General features: G+C 43.4%; 1 protein-coding gene across 2 annotated transcripts in view; it reads right to left on the bottom strand.

Annotated features, from left to right (window-relative positions):
* PPP4R2 (protein phosphatase 4 regulatory subunit 2) overlaps positions 1-19,694 on the bottom strand; it is an 88,332-nt gene that overhangs the window by 36,924 nt on the left and 31,714 nt on the right. The gene's annotated exons all lie outside the window — the stretch shown is intronic.

The raw sequence follows: 19,694 nt of genomic DNA, 5'->3' as shown, positions 1-19,694 counted from the left end.
AAGTACCTCTGGCTGAAAGCCATTTATGTGCTACACCCTATTATTAGTATTTTATAACACTATTTTGTTTACATTCTCTGCCACATAAAAAAAATCTAACCAGGAAGGTGTAACTGTCCCATTTAAAATACATTATTAGATATTGGCCCACGTTCATATTTATAATGTCAGTGTATAAGTCAAAATGATGCCATACCCTAAGCAATAATCCTATATAATAAAAGCCTAGGTGGCATTACGCCCTCGTGCAACACCCTCCTGTGACACTGCCACAAGATGGACGCCCTCAGGTTGTCACAATGGCCACCACAAGATGGCCGGCAGGGAAGGACAGTTGGGGGTGATAGGGCTGCCAGGGGAGGGCAGTTGAGGGCCATCAGGCCGGCAGGGGAGGGCAAATGGGAGTGATCAGGCCAGCAGGGGAGCAGTTAGGGGCGATCAGGCAGGCAGGCAGAAGTGGTTAGGGGCAATAAGGCAGGCGAGCGGCTAAGAGCCAGCAGTCCCAGATTGTGAGTCGGACACACCCCAAGGGGTCCAAGATTGGAGAGGGTGAAGGCCGGGCTAAGGGACAATCCCCGCCCCCTTGCACAAATTTCATGCACCGGTCCTCTAGTGCTTATATAATCTAGTAAAGAAATCCTACCCCCCTTTCCCCATTTGTTACATAACAAAATGTCTCTGTGTTGATTTTTGGGCTACTGATACAAAAGTAGCAATGGGTAAAAATGATGACACTTTATATAAATCAAGGCAGCAGTACCAAACTGTAATATTAGTAGTCATTATCATTTTCACTGCAACAATTTCATAGTAAAACAAACCAAAGCAAACCTGTTTCACCGAAAGTTTAATAAACAAAAAATTTACTCATTTTATTAAATATCAACTTTTTAATACACATCGTTTTTGTTTTAATATTCTGTATAACAAAATGAGAAGTAAAAAGTACTTCTGCATAGCAATACTATGGACGTCTCAAGAAAAAACAACTGATTATTGTACTTTTCTCAAAAATAAATGTTTATCACTTCAAGATAAACAACTCAAATATTTGTGGCCAATGATAAAATTAACACAAAAAAATAGTCTAAAAAATGTTTATTTGTCACTATGAACTTTGAAGGTTCCTGATACATTCATATGAGGTACTAGAACAGTCTAATTCCAAGAGACAGAGAGCAGAAAGGCATTTGCCAGGGGCTGGGAGACATAAACCAGTATTGATATAAAAGATATTGTGACACCGAAGATAAATAAATGAAATAAAAATAAAGAACTATAACTCAAGAACTCAAACCCCAAACAACCCAATTAAAATATGGGCAAAGTACCAGAATAAACATTTATCCAAAGATGGCCAATAAGTACATCGAAAGATACTTTCAACACCACTAATCATTAGGGATATTTATCAAAACCACAGAGATAGAATTCCACCTATATTAGGTTGGCTGTTATTTTAAAAAGGAAAACAAAACAAACACAAGTATTGTCTGGCAAGGATGTAAAAAAAATGGAACCCTTGTGCACTGTTGAAGGGAATGAAAAATACTGCAGCGTCTGTGTAAAACAGTATAGTAGTTCCTCCATCAGGCAATTTCATTCCTAGGTAGCTATCCAAAAGATCTGAAGGCAGGTACTCGAGCACATAGATGTACCCCAATGTACACAGCAGTATTATTCACAATGACCAAAAGATGTAAACTTCCCAAATGTCCACCAAAAGATGAATGGATAAACAAAATGTGGTATATACATGTACAATGGAATATTACTCAGCTTTAAAAAGAAGGAAATTTTGACACATGATGCAACATGGACTAATGTTAAATAGAGACATAGGCTAAGAGAAATAAGCCAAACTCAAAATAAGTATTTTATGCTTCCATTTTATGAGGTACTAAAATAGTCCAATTCAAAGAGAGAGCAGAAAGGCATTTGCCAGGGGCTAAAAGGGTAAAGCTTTACTGTTTAATTAGTACCGAGTTTCAATTTGGGAAGATGAAAAAGGTCTGGAGGTGGATGGTGGTGGTGGTGGCTTTAGCACAAGATTGTGAATGTATTTAATATCATTGAATTGCACACTTATAATTATAAAGTTTATGTTACATATATTTTACCCCAATTAAAAAGTTTTAAAAAATGGACAAGAGATTCAAACAGGCATATCTCTAAAGATGATGCCTAACAGATGCAAATAAAAACCACAATGAGATACCATTTCATACCCAATAACATGACTATAATTCAAAAGATGGACAGTAACAAGTGTTGGGAAGGATGTAGGCAAATTGCTGAAGGGAATGCAAAATGGTGTGGCCATTTGGGAAAATAGTTTGAATGTTCCTCAAAAAATGAAGCACAAAGCTGACATGTGACCTGACAATTTCATTCACTGAATTATATATATAGCATGTAAATTTTATTACCATTATTAAAAAATTGGATGAGGATGACAATTAAAAGCTATTTGCATAGCTACCTTTTCCCTCCTTTCCTGAAAAAGGGGAATTTGCAGTTAACAAGCAGAGGCAGCACATTATATTTTCTGATATGCTTAATATTAATTTCTGATTAATATAAAATTGTCAGTGGTTACTAAAATTTATTTTTGAATTTCACTAGACTCCCCATATGCATTTAACTAATCCTTAAATACGCATGGAAGGTTATCATTGAAATAGGAGTCTTGCACTTTTCATTCCATAAATTAAAAATTCTTTATGTAGTTTTAATAACCACCCACTAAATCATAATCTGTCTTATGAATTAAGATTTCCACATACATGTTTTTTCTTACCCCATCTTTCCATTAAGCACTTGCCAATCAACCTGTGACACACACACCCAAATCCATGTGCCTGTGTACAAACACATACATGCATGCACCGATTAATGGAAATAATCAGACAAGAAGTGATGAGGCCTAGGTAAAGCTAACTGTGGGGAGCTTCAAAAACCCTATGATGTTAAATTATCAGACAGGAATTACGTAGCTCAACTGGAATAAATTATGAACACATTGTATTTTAAGTTTCAAATACCTAGTACAGTTACTCTAAATTAGATCCAAGAGATGCAATTTGAGTTACACCATAATAAATGAAAAACAAAAACAAAAACAAAAACAAAAAACACGCCTTTACAAAATGGAGAAGATACAGCTTTTTGTTGCAACCCAACTATTTAATTAAAACAAAAAATGCTTCCCTGACAATTACATAATTTGAGTACAAAACCAAGTCTTGAGCAAATCGAATGAAAATTTGATGATAAAAATAATTTTCTCAGAAATGCACTTATTTATTGGGTGAGCAGAAACCAGAAAACAACAACAACAACAACAAAAACCCCTTATTTTCAACATGAAAATAAATTTATTCTAAACAGTCAGGTGCTCAAGAAACATTTTCAACTTTAGAATCAATTCCTCCATATATAAAAATCCCCCTCCAAAATACATACTCAGATTTTTGTTGTTGTTGTTAATCCTCACCTGAGGATATTTTTCCATTGATTTTTTTTTAGAGAGAGTGGAAAGGAGGGGGAGAGACGAAAGAGAGAGAAGCCCCCAATGTAGCCGGGATAGAGCCTGTAACGTGATACATGAGAAAACAAAGATCTATTCAGTAAGATTACTACAAGATTATATTAGAGTTTAAAAATAAAAGATATGTGTGTTTTTTCCTTTGCTGGTTATATCAACAGTAATCATTGTAAAGAAGTAGAATTTACAGAAAGAAACATAATAAATATGTTCCATAGTCTGCCCAGCAATCAAGTACATTTTAATGTATTTTTCACTAACCTTTTTATTCTATTCTTTTTATTTACTTAAATTGGCACTCTAGTTTAATATCCCTTAGTTCCTCCACCTTATACATGGGACAGTCTCTAAAGACTTAGTTTGCATCACATATGGTTATACCATTATTGAACAGCTACCATTAAAAAAAAACAATCTAGGGAGTGATGGTCCTCCTTGGTCTCTGCCCTGTAAGTTACAACTTGAACAGCCATAATTTAACAAAAGATTCCTTGCTCAACACACAAACATTTCTGAGAGATCCGTGCATTGAAACATCCAAAGATGGGAGAGTGGGAGGGTCCAAGGGAGGAGGGAAGAGAAAACGCTGAATTGACACCTTGGAAACAGCCAGCAGCCCAAAGCTGGAACTCAGATCTCACTTTCCAGTCCCAGGAGAGGGAGGAATCAGATTGCCTTTGTCACTCCCTTCAGCCAGGAGGAGCAGAAAGATACAGTGAGGGGGGAGCCAAGATGGCGGCGGAGGTGAACGGCTGATCTGCTGCCTCGCATGGCAGTTTTGGAAAAACAACTAAAAGATGGACTGGTGAGCGCGGCGGCTCCTCTCAGCCAGCACCGCAGCCGGGGCCATGAGCTCGTGGGCGCCGCGGCAGCTGCTGTGGCGGCGACCGCGGACTCGGCGCAGCGGCTCTCGGTGAAGGAAGAGACCATCTTTCTGCGAGACGGGCCCACCCGCGTCACCGACCTGGCCCAGCTCCCCACTGAGATCCTCGGGGCCCCGGAGACCGCCAACACCGACTTAGAGGATTCTTAAGACTTCCTGTCTTACACTCAAGTCCTCTAGCCATTTTGAGAGAGGAGAACTAAGAAGGCAGCGAAGTCAAACAAAGGAACTTCGCGCACAGCAATTTCAAAGTTAAACAAAGGAACTTCGCCGCGCACAGAGCGTCTGCCACCCAGAACCACAGGAGAGCTGGCTGAATGGTGGATTTACAGCTAAGAGAGAAGAGGAAAGAGCGAACTCTGGAGAAGCTGAGGTGCGGAGGCGCGTGGGTCGGGGGAAGGGACTTGTGGCTTTTGTTCCAACCCTAGGGGAGATTAGCTCCCCAGACGCCTGCGGGAAGAGGCTGGACTCTCGGCCTTCCTGTCGGAGAGTGGGAGTGACTTCCTTGTGGAGGTGCGCCCAGCAATCAGTGTTTGCTGCGCTGGAGTGCGGAATGAGGGGGCTTGGAAACGTGGAAAACAGAAAAAGCAGACTTGCAGCCAGTGCGGTTCGCCTCGCCATGGCCTGGTGGCGCCCTGAGGCCCCGCCCCGCCCTGGGACCCGCCCCGCCCTGGGACCCGCCCTGCTCGTTTTGCAGACCTGCCCCGCACGTCTTGCAGGCACACCTGGGCTCCAAGCAACGGCTTTTGCATGTGGGTGGCCTGCCCTATGGCAGCTTGACCAGATAAACTGCGGTTCTAGTCGGACTGCTCTAGGGACGCTCAGACAGGAGGAGGAAACTGCAGTTTCTGCCGTAAGTCCTGCTGAGTGGTCTCAGGTAGTAGCTGACCTACACACCATTGGAGACCCAGAAACGAGGGCATCTAGTGGTCGGTGTGAGATGACACCAGATTTCAACCACTCGCATAAAGGACACATTCCAGAGGCAGACTCAATGAGCGCCAAAGCCTTGCTGCACCAAGACCCGGCCCATAAATCTGTCTCCTACACAGCAACTCTTCCTTTATAGACACAGAGGATCTGCACGGCCAATTGGCCTGGAGGACAATTCCTCCCAGCGACACCAACAACAATCAAGACTTAACTATACAAAGGAAGACCAAGACGGAGGCATAGGGCGGAAGCCTGATTGCTGCCCACCACAACAATTTTGAGTCTACGACGGGAGAGCGGAGCAGACACCATCCAGAACCACCGGAGGGCTGACTGAGCAGACGCTCTACAACTAGAATAAAAGAGAGGGGTACTCGGGATGATGCTGATGCCGGTGACCCAAAGACCACACTTTAAAAACTACGGCTCAGACGACACAGTGGCGGCCTGGAACGTGCTCGGCGCAGTTCCCCCAGCGGTCTCCGGCTGAGGGGAAGGCCCCACTCGCTGCCGAGCACGGACAGACGAGCCCCTGGGAGTCATGGGGTGGGAGACTCCGCGCTTGCTGACCTCCGAGTCCTTCAAGAATCTCAACGCCCCGGAAGCGGCCAGGTGCGCACGCTCGGTGACTGGCCACCGCTGCAGACCCAAGGGCCGACGCAGCCACCCCGGACCAGCCCGCTGCCGCGCACCGGGCACACCGGAGCTTCGCCGAGCCCGCCGCCCAACGAGTTCTGCGGCGGCTGCCCTGGAGCTCTGAGAAAATGGCCAAAGGAATTACTGAGATGGAATTGACCAACAGGAAATGGGATCAAGAAGACGAAACCCCGCTGGGTCCTGGATCCGGGTGAAGCCGCGTGCCCCTGGGTCTGGGTGAGGCTGGGAACTGGGTCAGGGTGAGGCTGGGCCCCGGGTCCGGGTGAGGCCACGTGCCCCTGGGTCCGGGCGAGGCCATGCGCCCCTGGGTCCGGGTGAGGCTGAATCCTGGGTCTGGGCGAGGCCGTGCGCCCCTGGATCCGGGTGAGCCCTGGGTCCCGGGTCCGGGCGAGGCCGCGGGCCCCTGAAGCCGGGTGAGCCCTGGGCCCCGGGTACAGGCGAGGCCGCGGGCCCCTGGAGCCGGGTGAGCCCTGGGCCCCGGGTCCGGGCGAGGACGCGGGCCCCTGGAGCCGGGTGAGCCCTGGGCCCCGGGTCCGGGCGAGGCCACGGGCCCCTGGAGCCGGGTGAGCCCTGGGCCAGGGGTGAGCCCTGGGCCCCGGGTCCGGGCGAGGCCGCGGGCCCCTGGAGCCGGGTGAGCCCTGGGCCAGGGGTGAGCCCTGGGCCCCGGGTCCAGGCGAGGCCGCGGGCCCCTGGAGCCGGGTGAGCCCTGGGCCCCGGGTCCGGGCGAGGCCGCGGGCCCCTGGAGCCGGGTGAGCCCTGGGCCCCTGGAGCCGGGTGAGCCCTGGGCCCCGGGTCCGGGCGAGGCCGCGGGCCCCTGGAGCCGGGTGAGCCCTGGGCCCCGGGTCCGGGCGAGGCCGCGGGCCCCTGGAGCCGGGTGAGCCCTGGGCCCCGGGTCCGGGCGAGGCCGCGGGCCCCTGGAGCCGGGTGAGCCCTGGGCCCCGGGTCCGGGCGAGGCCGCGGGCCCCTGGAGCCGGGTGAGCCCTGGGCCCCGGGTCCGGGCGAGGCCGCGGGCCCCTGGAGCCGGCTGAGCCCTGGGCCCCGGGTCCAGGCGAGGCCGCGGGCCCCTGGAGCCGGCTGAGCCCTGGGCCCCGGGTCCAGGCGAGGCCGCGGGCCCCTGGATTCGGGTGAGCCTGGCCCCGGGTCCAGGTGAGGCCGTGGGCCCCTGGATCCGGGTGAAGCAGTGCCCCTGGGTCCAGCCGAGACCAAACCAGAGGGAGTCGGACCTGCATTACCACCATTTGTCCACCATCCAGAGCTGAGGGGTCAGTGCCGACATGTACTCATAGGGAACCGGTGGACATTGATATTGGGTCTCAAAAGAACTGTTGGTCCAGAAAGAAACTCACTACAGACTGATTCATTTGCCTGTCAGCATAACTATTATTGCTCGTCGCACATTCAATTCTTATAAGTATATCTATAGTGACACATGATTTCGCTCATCTAGGGGAAATGATGAACAACATAGACTGATGAACAAGAACAGAACCAGAAACAAGGAGGCATCGATCGGACTATCGGGCCTCAGAGGGAGGATAGGGGAGGGTGGGGGGAGGGGGGAGAGATCAACCAAAGGTCTTGTGTGCATGCATATGAGCCTAATCAATGGTTAAGTTCAACAGGGTGTTGGGGCATCCGTGGGGAGGGGTGTGGGATGGGAATGGGGGGATGAGGACAAATATGTGACACCTTAATCAATAAAGAAATTAAAAAAAAAAAAAAAAGAAAGATACAGTGAGCAGAGAGAGATGAGTGAGTGTTTGCAGTAGGAGTGATCAGTAGGCCCTGTGCTGAACCCAGGGACCTGGGCAGAGAGAGCACAGAAGTGCCCCTCTGGTTGTCTGGTAACCACCATCACCAGACAGATAAACAAAGCCACAGAGCCTGGCAGTCTCCCCTTGCCCTCTCAGAGCTAGTGAGTGAGTGAGTGTGTTGGGGGGGATGGGGGGAAGGGTAGCAGAGGAAGCTGTAGCAGTGAGTGTCAGGTTGCAGAGCATATTATCTGCAAACCTGAGAACTAGAGCCACAGAAACATTTCCCCCTGAGAGACAGGTGGGGATAATCCCAGCGTGGAGATACAAAGGTGAGGCTGCTGAGCTCTGCAAGTCACCATTATAGGAGAATAAAGCCACAAAGGCAGTGGGCAGCTTTAGGGTTTCACTTTCCCGACAGGGGTGGTGCCCTGAGACCAAGAAAGCCTGCTCACAGAAGAGATGCCCACCTTCCCATTTAATACAGGTCATTTTCCTCCACCCCTACCACCCCCACAAAATTTGAGAAGCTAGACCACTGCAAAAGAAACGAAAAAGACTTTTGCTTCATCACCACCTATTGGAAAACAAAAGCAGGACTTCTTATCAACCTATTACAGATATGCCACTCTTTAAAAAAAAAAAAAGAAAACACCCATTTCATTTCCATAGATGTCTAGACAGAGAATACATCAAATACAATGGATGACTAAGGAAACAAGGCAGCTCAAAAAGAAAATGAAAAACCTTCAGAAAGTAAATTTAAAGACTTAAAAATGTGATTTAAATGGTAGAGAATTCAAGATTGCAATTCTGAAACTCAGAGATGCAAGAAAATACAGATAGTTAAATGAACTCAGAAGTAAAATCAACAAACAAAATGAATACTTTATCAGGTAAGAACTTTAGAATGAACTGGCAAGCTTAGGAAATAGAACTGATCACATGGAAAAAAGAACCAGTGATATGGAAGACATATCTAGAAATGAGGCAGATAAAGAGAAACTATCTTACTCCATCAGAAAGAGTAATCCTGAGAGAGAAACCAAGATGGCAGCATAGGTAAACACCTAAACTGCTACCTTGCACAATAATTGCAAAACTACAACTAAAAGACAAAACGAACATCATCCAGAACCACAAGAAAGCTGGCTGAGTAGAAATTCTACAACTAGAAGGAAAGAGGAAAGCACATGGAGAATCAGAGGAGCTGCAAAAGGCTGAGGTACGGAGACACACGCGCGGACGGCTGAGTGCCTGGCTGTCTTTCTCTAGCGGGAAGGAGACAAAAGCTTGCAAATGTGCTGAACCCCAAGTTCCGACTGCACTGAACCCAGTTCCGGGTGAGACCCTGGGGACCCAGGCTTATACAGGGGGAATCTGGACTGTCAGGCAAAAACTCAGGGGAGCCGCGAAAAGGCAGAGGTCTAGAGGCGCGCGCGAGTGCGCGAAGAGAGGACTGACTGCTGAGAGACGCGCGCGCAGGTTGCTGAGTGCCTGGCTGGCTTTCTCTAGTGGGAAGGAGACAAAAGCTCCCAACTGCGCTAAACCCCAGTTCCGGGCAAGAATCTGGGAATCCAGATTCATTGGGGGAGAAACTGGACTGTCTGGCAGCGGGTGAAACTCAAGGGCGGCTTACTCTTAGAGGTACTTGCAGGGATTATCGAGGGATACTAAGACCCAGGGGCCTCATAGGGCAAGGCTGACAGGAAGACAAGACTGTCTGCTCAGCCCTGAGACTCCGCCCCATCCAAGCTGAGCACAGAGGCTTTTGCAATTTTACAAGTCTTGTCTCAGAAGGCTGTCTCCAGCACAGTTCTCCCAGCATAGACACAGCTGATCCTCACAGCCAATTGGCCTGGAGGTCAATTCCTCCCAGTGACACCAACAACAATCAAGACTTAACTACAACAAGGCTGTACATACAGTCCACAAAGGGGTACACCAAGAATGTTCACCTCAGGTAACCGGGGAGGCCGAGCCACTGGGCCATATAGGACACCTAGCACACAAAGCTACTCTACCAACTCAGGGAAGCAGCCAAAATGTGGAGACAAAGAAACAGATCACAAACGAAAGAAATGGAGGAAAACAAATGACTGGATATAGAGTTCAAAACCACGGTTATAAGGTTTTTCAAGAATTTCCTAGGGAAGGCTGATAAATTTAGCGAGACCCTCGAGGATATGAAAAAGGACCAACAAGAAATTAAACATACACTGACTGAAATAAAAAATATTATACAGAGACCTAACAGCAGACTAGAGGAACGCAAGAATCAAGTCAAAGAAGCAAAAAACACTCAACTAAAAAAGCAAAAAGCAAAAATAATCCAAAAATTTGAAGATGGAGTAAGAAGCCTCTGGGACAACTTCAAGCGTACCAACATCAGAATAATGGGGTGCCAGAAGAAGAGAGAGAGCAAGATACTGAAAACCTATTTGAAGAAATAATGACCGAAAACTTCCCCCGCCTGGTGAAAGAAATAGACTTACAAGTCCAGGAAGTGCACAGAACCCCAAACAAAAGGAATCCAAAGATGAACACACCAAGACACATCATAATTAAAATGCCAAGAGCAAAAGATAAAGAGAGAACATTAAACGCAGCAAGAGAAAAACAGTTAATTACCTACAAGGGAGCACCCATACGATTGTCAGCTGATTTCTCAACAGAAACTATGCAAGCCAGATGGGAGTGGCAAGAAATATGAAAAGTGATGAATAACAAGAACCTACAACCAAGATTACTCTACCCAGCAAAGCTATCATTCAGAATTGAAGGGCAGATAAAGAGCTTCACAGACAAGAAAAAGCTAAAGGAGTTCATCACCACCAAACCAGTATTATATGAAATGCTGAAAGGTATTCTTTAAGAAGAGAAAGAAGAAGAAAAAGGTAAAGATAAAAATTATGAACAACAAATACATATCTATCAACAAGTGAATCTAAAAATCAAGTGAATTAAAAATATGATGTACAGAATAAACTGGTGAATATGATAGAATCAGGGGCATAGAAAGGGAGTTGAATGACAATTCTCAGGGGGAAAGGGGTGCGGGGGGTGCGGGAAGAGACTGGACAAAAATCGTACACCTATGGATGAGGACAGTGGGGAGGGAGGTAAGGGTAGAGGGTGGGGTGGAAACCGGGTGGAGGGGAGCTATGGGGGGAAAAAAGAGGAACAATTGTAATAATCTGAACAACAAAGATTTGTTAAATTAAAAAAGAAAAAAATTTTAAAAAGAAAAAAAGAAAAAAAAGAAAGAGTAATTTTATCCTATCTAATAAAGAGGGACTATGCAAATTGACCATCACTCCGCTACAAAGATGGCATTTCCCAGTCCCCTCAGCTCCACCGGAGTCCCCCAGTCTTGTAGCGCTCCCCATGGCGAGAGGCAAGCAGGCCCCCGCAGAGAGCAGACAGGTCCACAGAGAGCAGAGAACCACAGGGAGTGGGCCTAAGCTATCAGTAGGACATCCCCTGTGGGTTCCAAAATTGGAGAGGGTGCAGGTTGGGCTGAGGGACTCCTCCTCCCCATCTACGAATTTCATGCACCGGCCTCTAGTTTAAGAATAATAAGTATACCAGGAAGCATAGAAAGGGACAGAGAGCCTATTCAAACAAACAATTGCCGACAACTTCCCAAACCTATGGAAAGAGCTAGATCCTTGAATCCACGAAACAAACAGAGCACTTCAAAAAGGCCTTCTCCAAGGCACACTGTATTAAAGCTGTCAAACATTAATGACAAAGAAAAATTCTCAAGGCAACCAGGGAAAATAAGGCAATTGCCTATGAAGGAAATCCCATTAGATTAATGTCAGATTTCTTAGCAGAAACTCTACAAGCAAGGAGAGTGGAATCAAATATTCAAGCTACTGAAAGAGAGAAATTGCCACCCAAAAATAATACATCCAGCAAAGATATCCTTCAGATATGAAGGAGAAATGAGCCTTTCCTAGACATACAGAATCTGAGGGAAATTACTATCAGAAGACCTCCAGTTACATGAAAAGGGGGTTATTCTACTTAAAACAAATAACAAAAGGATACAAAATTATAAATAAGAAATAATGAGATGACTAACAGACAGAAGCCGGATATTACAACCATTTTACAAAATAGGGTACTAGACACTTAAATATAACTAAGGTTAGGGGAAGTAAGACATTAAAGAGAAGACAACAATAGCTACTGCAATTTGGAAAAGAACTCACAGAACAAATAAGATAATTTGTGACAACAAACTCATTAAAGGGAAGAGGTAAAGGTCTGAATTTTGCAAAGTGAAATAGAGATAAGATGTATTCAGGAATAAATGACTACTGTATATATAGAACTTCCTTCTGCATAAATCTAATGGTAACCACCACCACCCCAACACACACACACACACACACACACACACACAATCCAAAACTGGGGCACATAACTTAAAAAACTCAACCATATGCTGCCTTTAGGAGACACATCTCACCTATAAAGACATATACCTAGACTGAAAGTGAAAGGGTGGAAAATGATTCTCAAAGCAAATGGCATTAGAGAAAAGCAGGTGTAGCCATATCAGACAAGAGTTTTCAAGATAACAAAGGTAACAAGAGACAAAAATGGACATTTTATAACAATAAAAGGGGCAATACATCAAAACATAAAACATTGATATATATATATATATATATATATATATGCACCCAATCAAAAAGCACCAAAATATATACAGCAACTACTAATAGAACTAAAGGGAAAAACTGATAAAAACAAAATCGTAACAGGGTACCTAAATACCCTATTAACAACTACAGATAGATCATCCAAATAGAAAATCAATAAGGAAACATTGGCCTTAAAGGACACATTAGACCAAATGGACATAATTGATATTTACAGAGCCTTTCATCCTAGAACACCAGATTATATAACGTTTTTCTCCAGAGCACATGGGACATTCTCAAGGATAGATCATATATTGGGGCATAAAACTAACCTTAAAAAATTTAAGAATGAAATCATACCAAGCATGTTCTTCAACAACATTAGAAATCAACTGCAAAAAGTAAAAAACCCCACAAATGTGGAGATGAAACAACATGCCACTAAAACATGACTGGGTCAAATAAAGAAATAAATGACATAAAAAGATCCATAGAGACGAGTAAGAATGGCAACACAAGATATTAAAACTTTTGGGAAGAAGCAAAAACAGTAATAAGAGAGTTTATGTCATCACAGGTTTATCTCAAGAAATAAGAAAAATACCAAGTAAACAACCTAACACTACATTGTAAAAAAATATAAAGAGAGGAACAAAAGCAGCTCAAGTCAGCAGAAGAAAGGATATATTAGAGAAGAATTATATGAAACAGACTTGTGAAAAGACTCTACAAAAAAATAACGCAACAAAGAATTGGTTATTTGGGAAGATTAATAAAATTGAGAAAACCCAAGCTAGACTCAATAAAGAGAAAAGACGCAAATAAACAAAATCAGAAATAAAAAAAGGAAACGTGCCCTGGCCGAGTGGCTCAGTTGCTTGGAGCATCATCCCCTACACAAAAGGGTTGCGGGCTCGATCTCTGGCTGGGAGCATATGGGAGGCAGCCAATTGATGTTTCCACATCTATGTTTCTCTCTCTCTAAAACAATAAAAATAAACAACAACAAAATACCCAGAAAACATATCCTCGGGTGAATATTTTTAAAAAAGAAAAGGAAAAGTTATAATACAACGGACACTTCAGAAATACAAAGGATCATACAAGAATACTAGGAAAGATCATATGCTACCAAATTCAATAACCTTGATGAAACAGTTAAGTTCATAGAAATCTATAACCTTCCTATACTGAATCATGAAGTAGAAAATCTAAATATACCAATGAACAGTGAGAGAATTGCAACAACAATAAAAAACCTAAAAGCCCAGAAACATGATTTTTCACTAGTGAATTCTACCAAACATTCAAGAACATTTAATGCCTGGCTAGTGTGGCTCAATGGTTGAGCCTAGACCCATGAACTAGGTCAAGGTTCAATTCCCAATCAAGGCAGATGCCCTGGTTGCAGGCTCAATCACCAGTAAGGGGCATGCAGGAGGCAGCCGATCAATGACTCTCTTTCATCATTGATGTTTCTATTCCTCTCTGAAATCAATAAAAATATATGAAAAAGAACATTTAATACTTATCCTTTTCAAACTCTTCCAAAAAATTGAAAAATAATCAATACTTCCTTAACACTTTTTATGAGGTCAATATAACCGTGATGCCAAAACCTGGCAAGGATAATACAAAAAAATGAAAACTACACACTAATATCTCTGATGAATACAGATGAAAAAATCCTAAAAAAAATACTAGCAAATTTCATTCCAAGAACACAAGGATGGTTCAACATATGCAAATCGATCAATATGATACACAACATTAACAAAATGAAGGATAAAAGTAGTATACAGATTCAAAAAACATTTAACAAAATATATCCATTTATGATTAAAACTCTCAGTAAAATGGGTGTAGAAAAAAAGGTACCTCAACACAAGTAAGGCCATGTATGACAAACCTTCAGCTACTATCATACTCAATAGTAAAAATAGTTCAAGCTTTTCTCTAAGGTCAAGAATAAGACAAGGATGTCCACTCTCACCACCGTAATTCAATATAGAACAATCAGGCAAGAGGAAGAAATAAAAGTCATCCAAATTGGGAATGAAGAAGTAAAATTGTCATTTTGCAGATGACATGATTCTTTATATAGAAAACCCAAAAGACTACACCAAAAAGTTATTAGGAACAATAAAAAATACAGTCAAGTTGTAGAATACAAAATCAATGTACAAAAATTCTTTGCAACAATGAAATAAGAAAAAGGAACGAGGAAAAACCAAGAAGGCCGCATAGGTAAACACCTGAACTTGCTGCCTCGCACTTCAAAACTACAACCACAAGACAAAACGGTTATCATCCAGAACCATGGGAAGATTGGCTGAGTGGAAATTCTACAAGAAGAAGGCAAGAAAAAAGCACACTGAGACTTGGAGGAGGTGCAGAGATGCGGAAGTGAAGTTCGGAGGTACAAAGGCGCATGCGCGGAAAGGGGCTGGCAACCGAGTACACTGTTGTCCTTTTCAATCGGGAGGGAGACACAAGCTCCCGATTGCTCTGAACTCCAGTTCTGGGAGAGATTCTGGGGACCCAGACTCATACGGGGAAATACTGGACTATCTGGCATCGGGCGGGAATGCAAGGGCGGCTTTCTCTCAGAGGTGCTTGCAGTGATCATTGTTCCTGCACGTTGCCGCAGGACACAGAGACCTGGGGGCCTCTTCGGGGCAGTGCTGACAGTCAGCCATTGCTGTTTGCTCCACCCTGGTAATTCCCAGAGATCCCGCCCAATCCAATTTACAATTTCACCCTGTGCACAGAGGCTTTTGCATATGAATGGCCAGGCTTTTTACAATCTAAAATTACCTACCAAACTGCAGCTGGGTCAGAGAGCCCAGTACTTCCAAAAGAAGGCCCAAGGCTCCACAGCAGCTTGCATTGCTTCACAGCTGGGCCTCATCTGGACACCTCCAAACCCCAAACAAAGAGGAGGAATCTGCAGATCTCTCTGTAGCTCCTGCTGGGTGGCCTCAGGCACTGGCTGAATTTTGCACCTTCTTGGAGATCCAAGAGCCAGTGTACCCAGTGGTCAAAGTGAGACCATCCAGATTACAGCTCTTCAGATCAATAAGGGACACACACAGGGGGCAGACTCAGTGAGCACCAAAGCCCCACTGAAGCAAGTCTTGCCCCATAAGGGTGTCTCCAGCACAAAAGTTCTCCCATCATAGACACAACTGATCCTCACAGCCAATTGGCCTGGAGGTCAATTCCTCGCAGTGATACCAACAACGACGAAGGCTCAACTACAACAAGGCTGTGCACACAGCCCACAAAGGGGTGCATCAAGAGTGTCTACCTCAGGTAACTGGGGAGGTGGAGCCACTGGGCCGTATAGGACACCTAGCACACAAAGCGACTCCATCGACTCAGGGAAGCAGCCAAAATGTGGAGACAAAGAAACATGTCACAAATAACAGAAATGCAGGAAAGCAAACTACAGGATATAGAGTTCAAAACCATGGTTATAAGGTTACTCAAGAATCTTCTAGAAACGTCCGAGAATTTTAGTGAGACCCTCAAGGACATGAAAAAGGACCAACTAGAAATTAAGCATACACTGACTGAAATAAAGAATAATATACAGAGATCCAACAGCAGACTAGAGGATCATAGGAATCAGGTCAAAGATTTGAAACACAAAGAAGCAAAAATCACCCAACCGGAAAAGCAAAAAGAAAAAATAATAAAAAAATATGAAGATAGTGTAAGGAGACTCTGGGACAACTTCAAGCGTACCAACATCCGAATTATTGGGGTGCCAGAAGAAGAGAGAGAGCAAGATATTGAAAACCTATTTGAAGAAATAATGACAGAAAACTTCCCCCACCTGGTGAAAGAAATAGACTTACAAGTCCAGGAAGCGAAGAGAACCCCAAACAAAGAGGAATCCAAAGAGGACCACACCAAGACACATCATAATTAAAATGCCAAGAGCAAAAGACAAAGAGAAAAACACTTAGTTACCTACTAGGGAGTACCCATAGGGTTGTCAGCTGATTTCTCAACAGAAATTATGCAGGCCAGATGGGAGTGGCAAGAAATATTCAAAGTGATGAATAGCAAGAAACTACAACTAAGATTACTCTACCCAGCAAAGCTATCATTTAGAATTGAAGGTAAGATAAAGAGCTTCACAGATAAGAAAAAGCTAAAGGAGTTCATCACCGCCAAACCAGTATTATATGAAATACTAAAGGGTATTCTTTAAGAAGAGAAAGAAGAAGAAAAAGGTAAAGACAAAAATTATGAACAACAAAGTGGCAACAAATACATATCTATCAACAAGTGAATCTAAAAATCAAGTGAATAAAAAATCTGATGAACAGAATAAACTGGTGAATGTAATAGAATCAGGGGCATAGAAAGGGAGCAGACTGACAATTCTCAGGTGGAAGGGAGTGCGGGGGGTGCGGGAAGAGACTGGACAAAAATCTTACACCTATGGATGAGGACAGTGGGGGGAGGGTTTTAAGGGCCTGGTGTGGGGTGGGAACCAGGTGGAGTGGGTCAATGGGGAAAAAAAGAGGAACAACTGTATTAACCTGAATAATAAAGATTTATTTTTTTTAAATGCAAAAAAAAGGAACGAAAAAAGCAATACTTCTACAATTACAACAGAAGAAAATACCTAATAATAAACTTTCAATACACTGAAAAATACAAGACATTATTAAGATATTTTGTGTTCATGGATTGGAAAAATCAACACTGTTAAAATGGCCATATAACCCAAAGCAATATACGGATTTACTATAATTCCCCCAAATATACCAATGATTTTTTTTAAAGAAATAGGACAAAAAAATCATCAGATTTATGTGGACGCAGAAAAAAGCCTGAATAGCCTAAGCAAACCTGATAAAAAATGACCAAAGCTGGAGGAATCAATCTGACTTGAAATTATACTACAAAGCGACAATAATCAAAATGGCATGGTATTGACAGAAAATAGACACTTAGAATTAAGAGCCCAGAAATAAACCCACATGTATATAGGCAACTAGTTTTTAACAAAGGAGCCAAACACATACAATAGGGAAAAGAAAGCCACTTTAAAAACTGATGCTGGAAAAATTGGAATGCCACATGATTGTATTATGGAAAAGTATTTTTATGATGTGACACAATTATGAACATAATTTTTGGACTCACATTTTGTAATGACTGCTTCAAAAACAAAAACTGTTTTTTTTAGGAGAATTTTTTTTCGTAATCCTCACCCAAGGATATTTTCCCACCGATTTTTAGAGAACGTGGAAGAGACAGGGAAATACTGAGGACAACATTGGTGTGAGAGAAGCACATCAATCAGTTGCCTCCTGCATGAGCCCCAACCAGGTACTGGGCCAGGGAGGATCCTGCAACCGAAGTACATGCCCTTGACCAGAAACAAACCCGGGACCCTTTGGTCTGCAGGCTGACACTCTATCCACTGAGCCAAACTAGTTAGGGCAATAAAAACTGTCTTTTATATAAATGTGGAAGTGATGTTAAAGTATATATTTGTCTAATTTTTTTCAATTTTAAAATTACCTTTGAAATATTACACATTTTCTTGCTCAGAACACAAGTTCATATCTGAAGATGGTATAGTGCCTGACCCAAAGCAATCAAACTTATGACACAAATTCTGAAGAAAAAGTATCTGCCACCAGAAATGAATTTTTCTTCTTTTTTAATCCTCTCCCAAAGAAATGTTTTTATTTATTTCACAGACATAGGAAGGCAGAGAATGAGAGAGAGAGAGAGAGAGAGAGAGAGAGAGAGAGAGAGAGACAGACAGACAGACAGACAGACATTGATGTCAGAAGAGAAACATCAATCAGTTGCCTCCTGGAAACGCCCCACCCAGGATCAAACCCAAAACCTGGGCATGTACCCTGACCTGTAACCCTTAGGTGCACGGGACAATCCTCCAACCAGCTGAGCCGAGCCACACTGGCCAGAGCTGAAAGTGAGTTTTTCAAGTTAGAGTGATAAATATGTCAGGATGGCTGTATACATAAAGAATACAATCAGATGAAAATGAAAACTTCAACAGGTAAAGAAAACATTCAGACAGTACCTCAGTGTAAGCTCAGGTTTCTTTTTTTGGCAACTTGTATATTCATGATAAGGATTCTAGCTAACATTCTAAAGATTCAAGTTACTTTACTCATCTACCTTCCCCTACCAATTAAAACAAAAAAAAAGTGTTAGAGTTAAGTTGATTTGCACTTAACTCTTGGCTCAACCTTCAGCTCCTATTGAAAATTTCTCTAAAACTTATTATATACTAGAAGTCCTACGCATGAATCCTTGCACCAGTAGGTCCCTGCCACTCTCCTGTAGCTCCCCCCACCCCTCCCTCATAGCTTGCTCCTCTGCCCCGTCCTGTAGCTCTCCGCCGCTCACTTGTATTTTGCTGCCCCACCCTCCTGCAGATCAGTGATCAGGTCGTTATTCGGTTAGTCATTATGCCTCAGGGCATAACGGATAATTAGCATATTCCTCTCGTATTAGATAGGATTGGTGTTTGGAAGTTTGACCCAGAGTTGTGTGCTACTTTAAAGTTTCTAAGTGCCCTGACCGGTTTGGCTCAGTGGATAGAGTGTCGGCCTGCGGACTGAAGGGTCCCCGATTCAATTCTGGTCAAGGGCATGTACCTTGGTTGTAGGCACATCCCCGGTGGGGGGTGTGCAGGAGGCAGCTGATCGATGTTACTCTCTCATCAATGTTTCTGGCTCTCTGTCCCTCTCCCTTCCTCTCTGTGAAAAATCAATAGAATATATTTTTAAAAATAATAATAAAAACATAAATTTCTAAGTAAGTTAATTAAATAAAGATATACCCTTGCCAGTGTGGCTCAGTTGGATGGAGCATTGTCCCGTATACTAAAAGGTGGCAGGGTTCAATTCCCAGTCAGCACACAAATCCAGGTTGTGGTTTTAATGTTTCTCTATCTCTCAAAGCAAACAAATATATAAAAAAATAGATTTAGAAAGTTTTTTCCTTTATCTGCATCATATCAAAAAGGAAAAAAATCATCTACTGCAAGAAACATTTGCACTCTAAGAATTGCTTGAACATGGATAACCCTTCCTCAGAATCTCTACCTACATATAATAGAACTAAGAAGATAAATGGGAAAAAAAAATTTAATGGAAATATTTTTAAAATAAAACTGACACAGCTAGTCATACTTGATGGTGAAAAACTAAAAACCCGTTTTTAAAATATCAAAACAGGTGTGCCTACTTTCTCCACTTTTA

The sequence above is a fragment of the Cnephaeus nilssonii genome, assembly GCF_951640355.1.
Source record: "Cnephaeus nilssonii genome assembly, chromosome: 17".
Classification (NCBI taxonomy): Eukaryota; Metazoa; Chordata; class Mammalia; order Chiroptera; family Vespertilionidae; genus Cnephaeus; species Cnephaeus nilssonii.
This window is presented reverse-complemented; position numbering and strand designations above follow the sequence as displayed.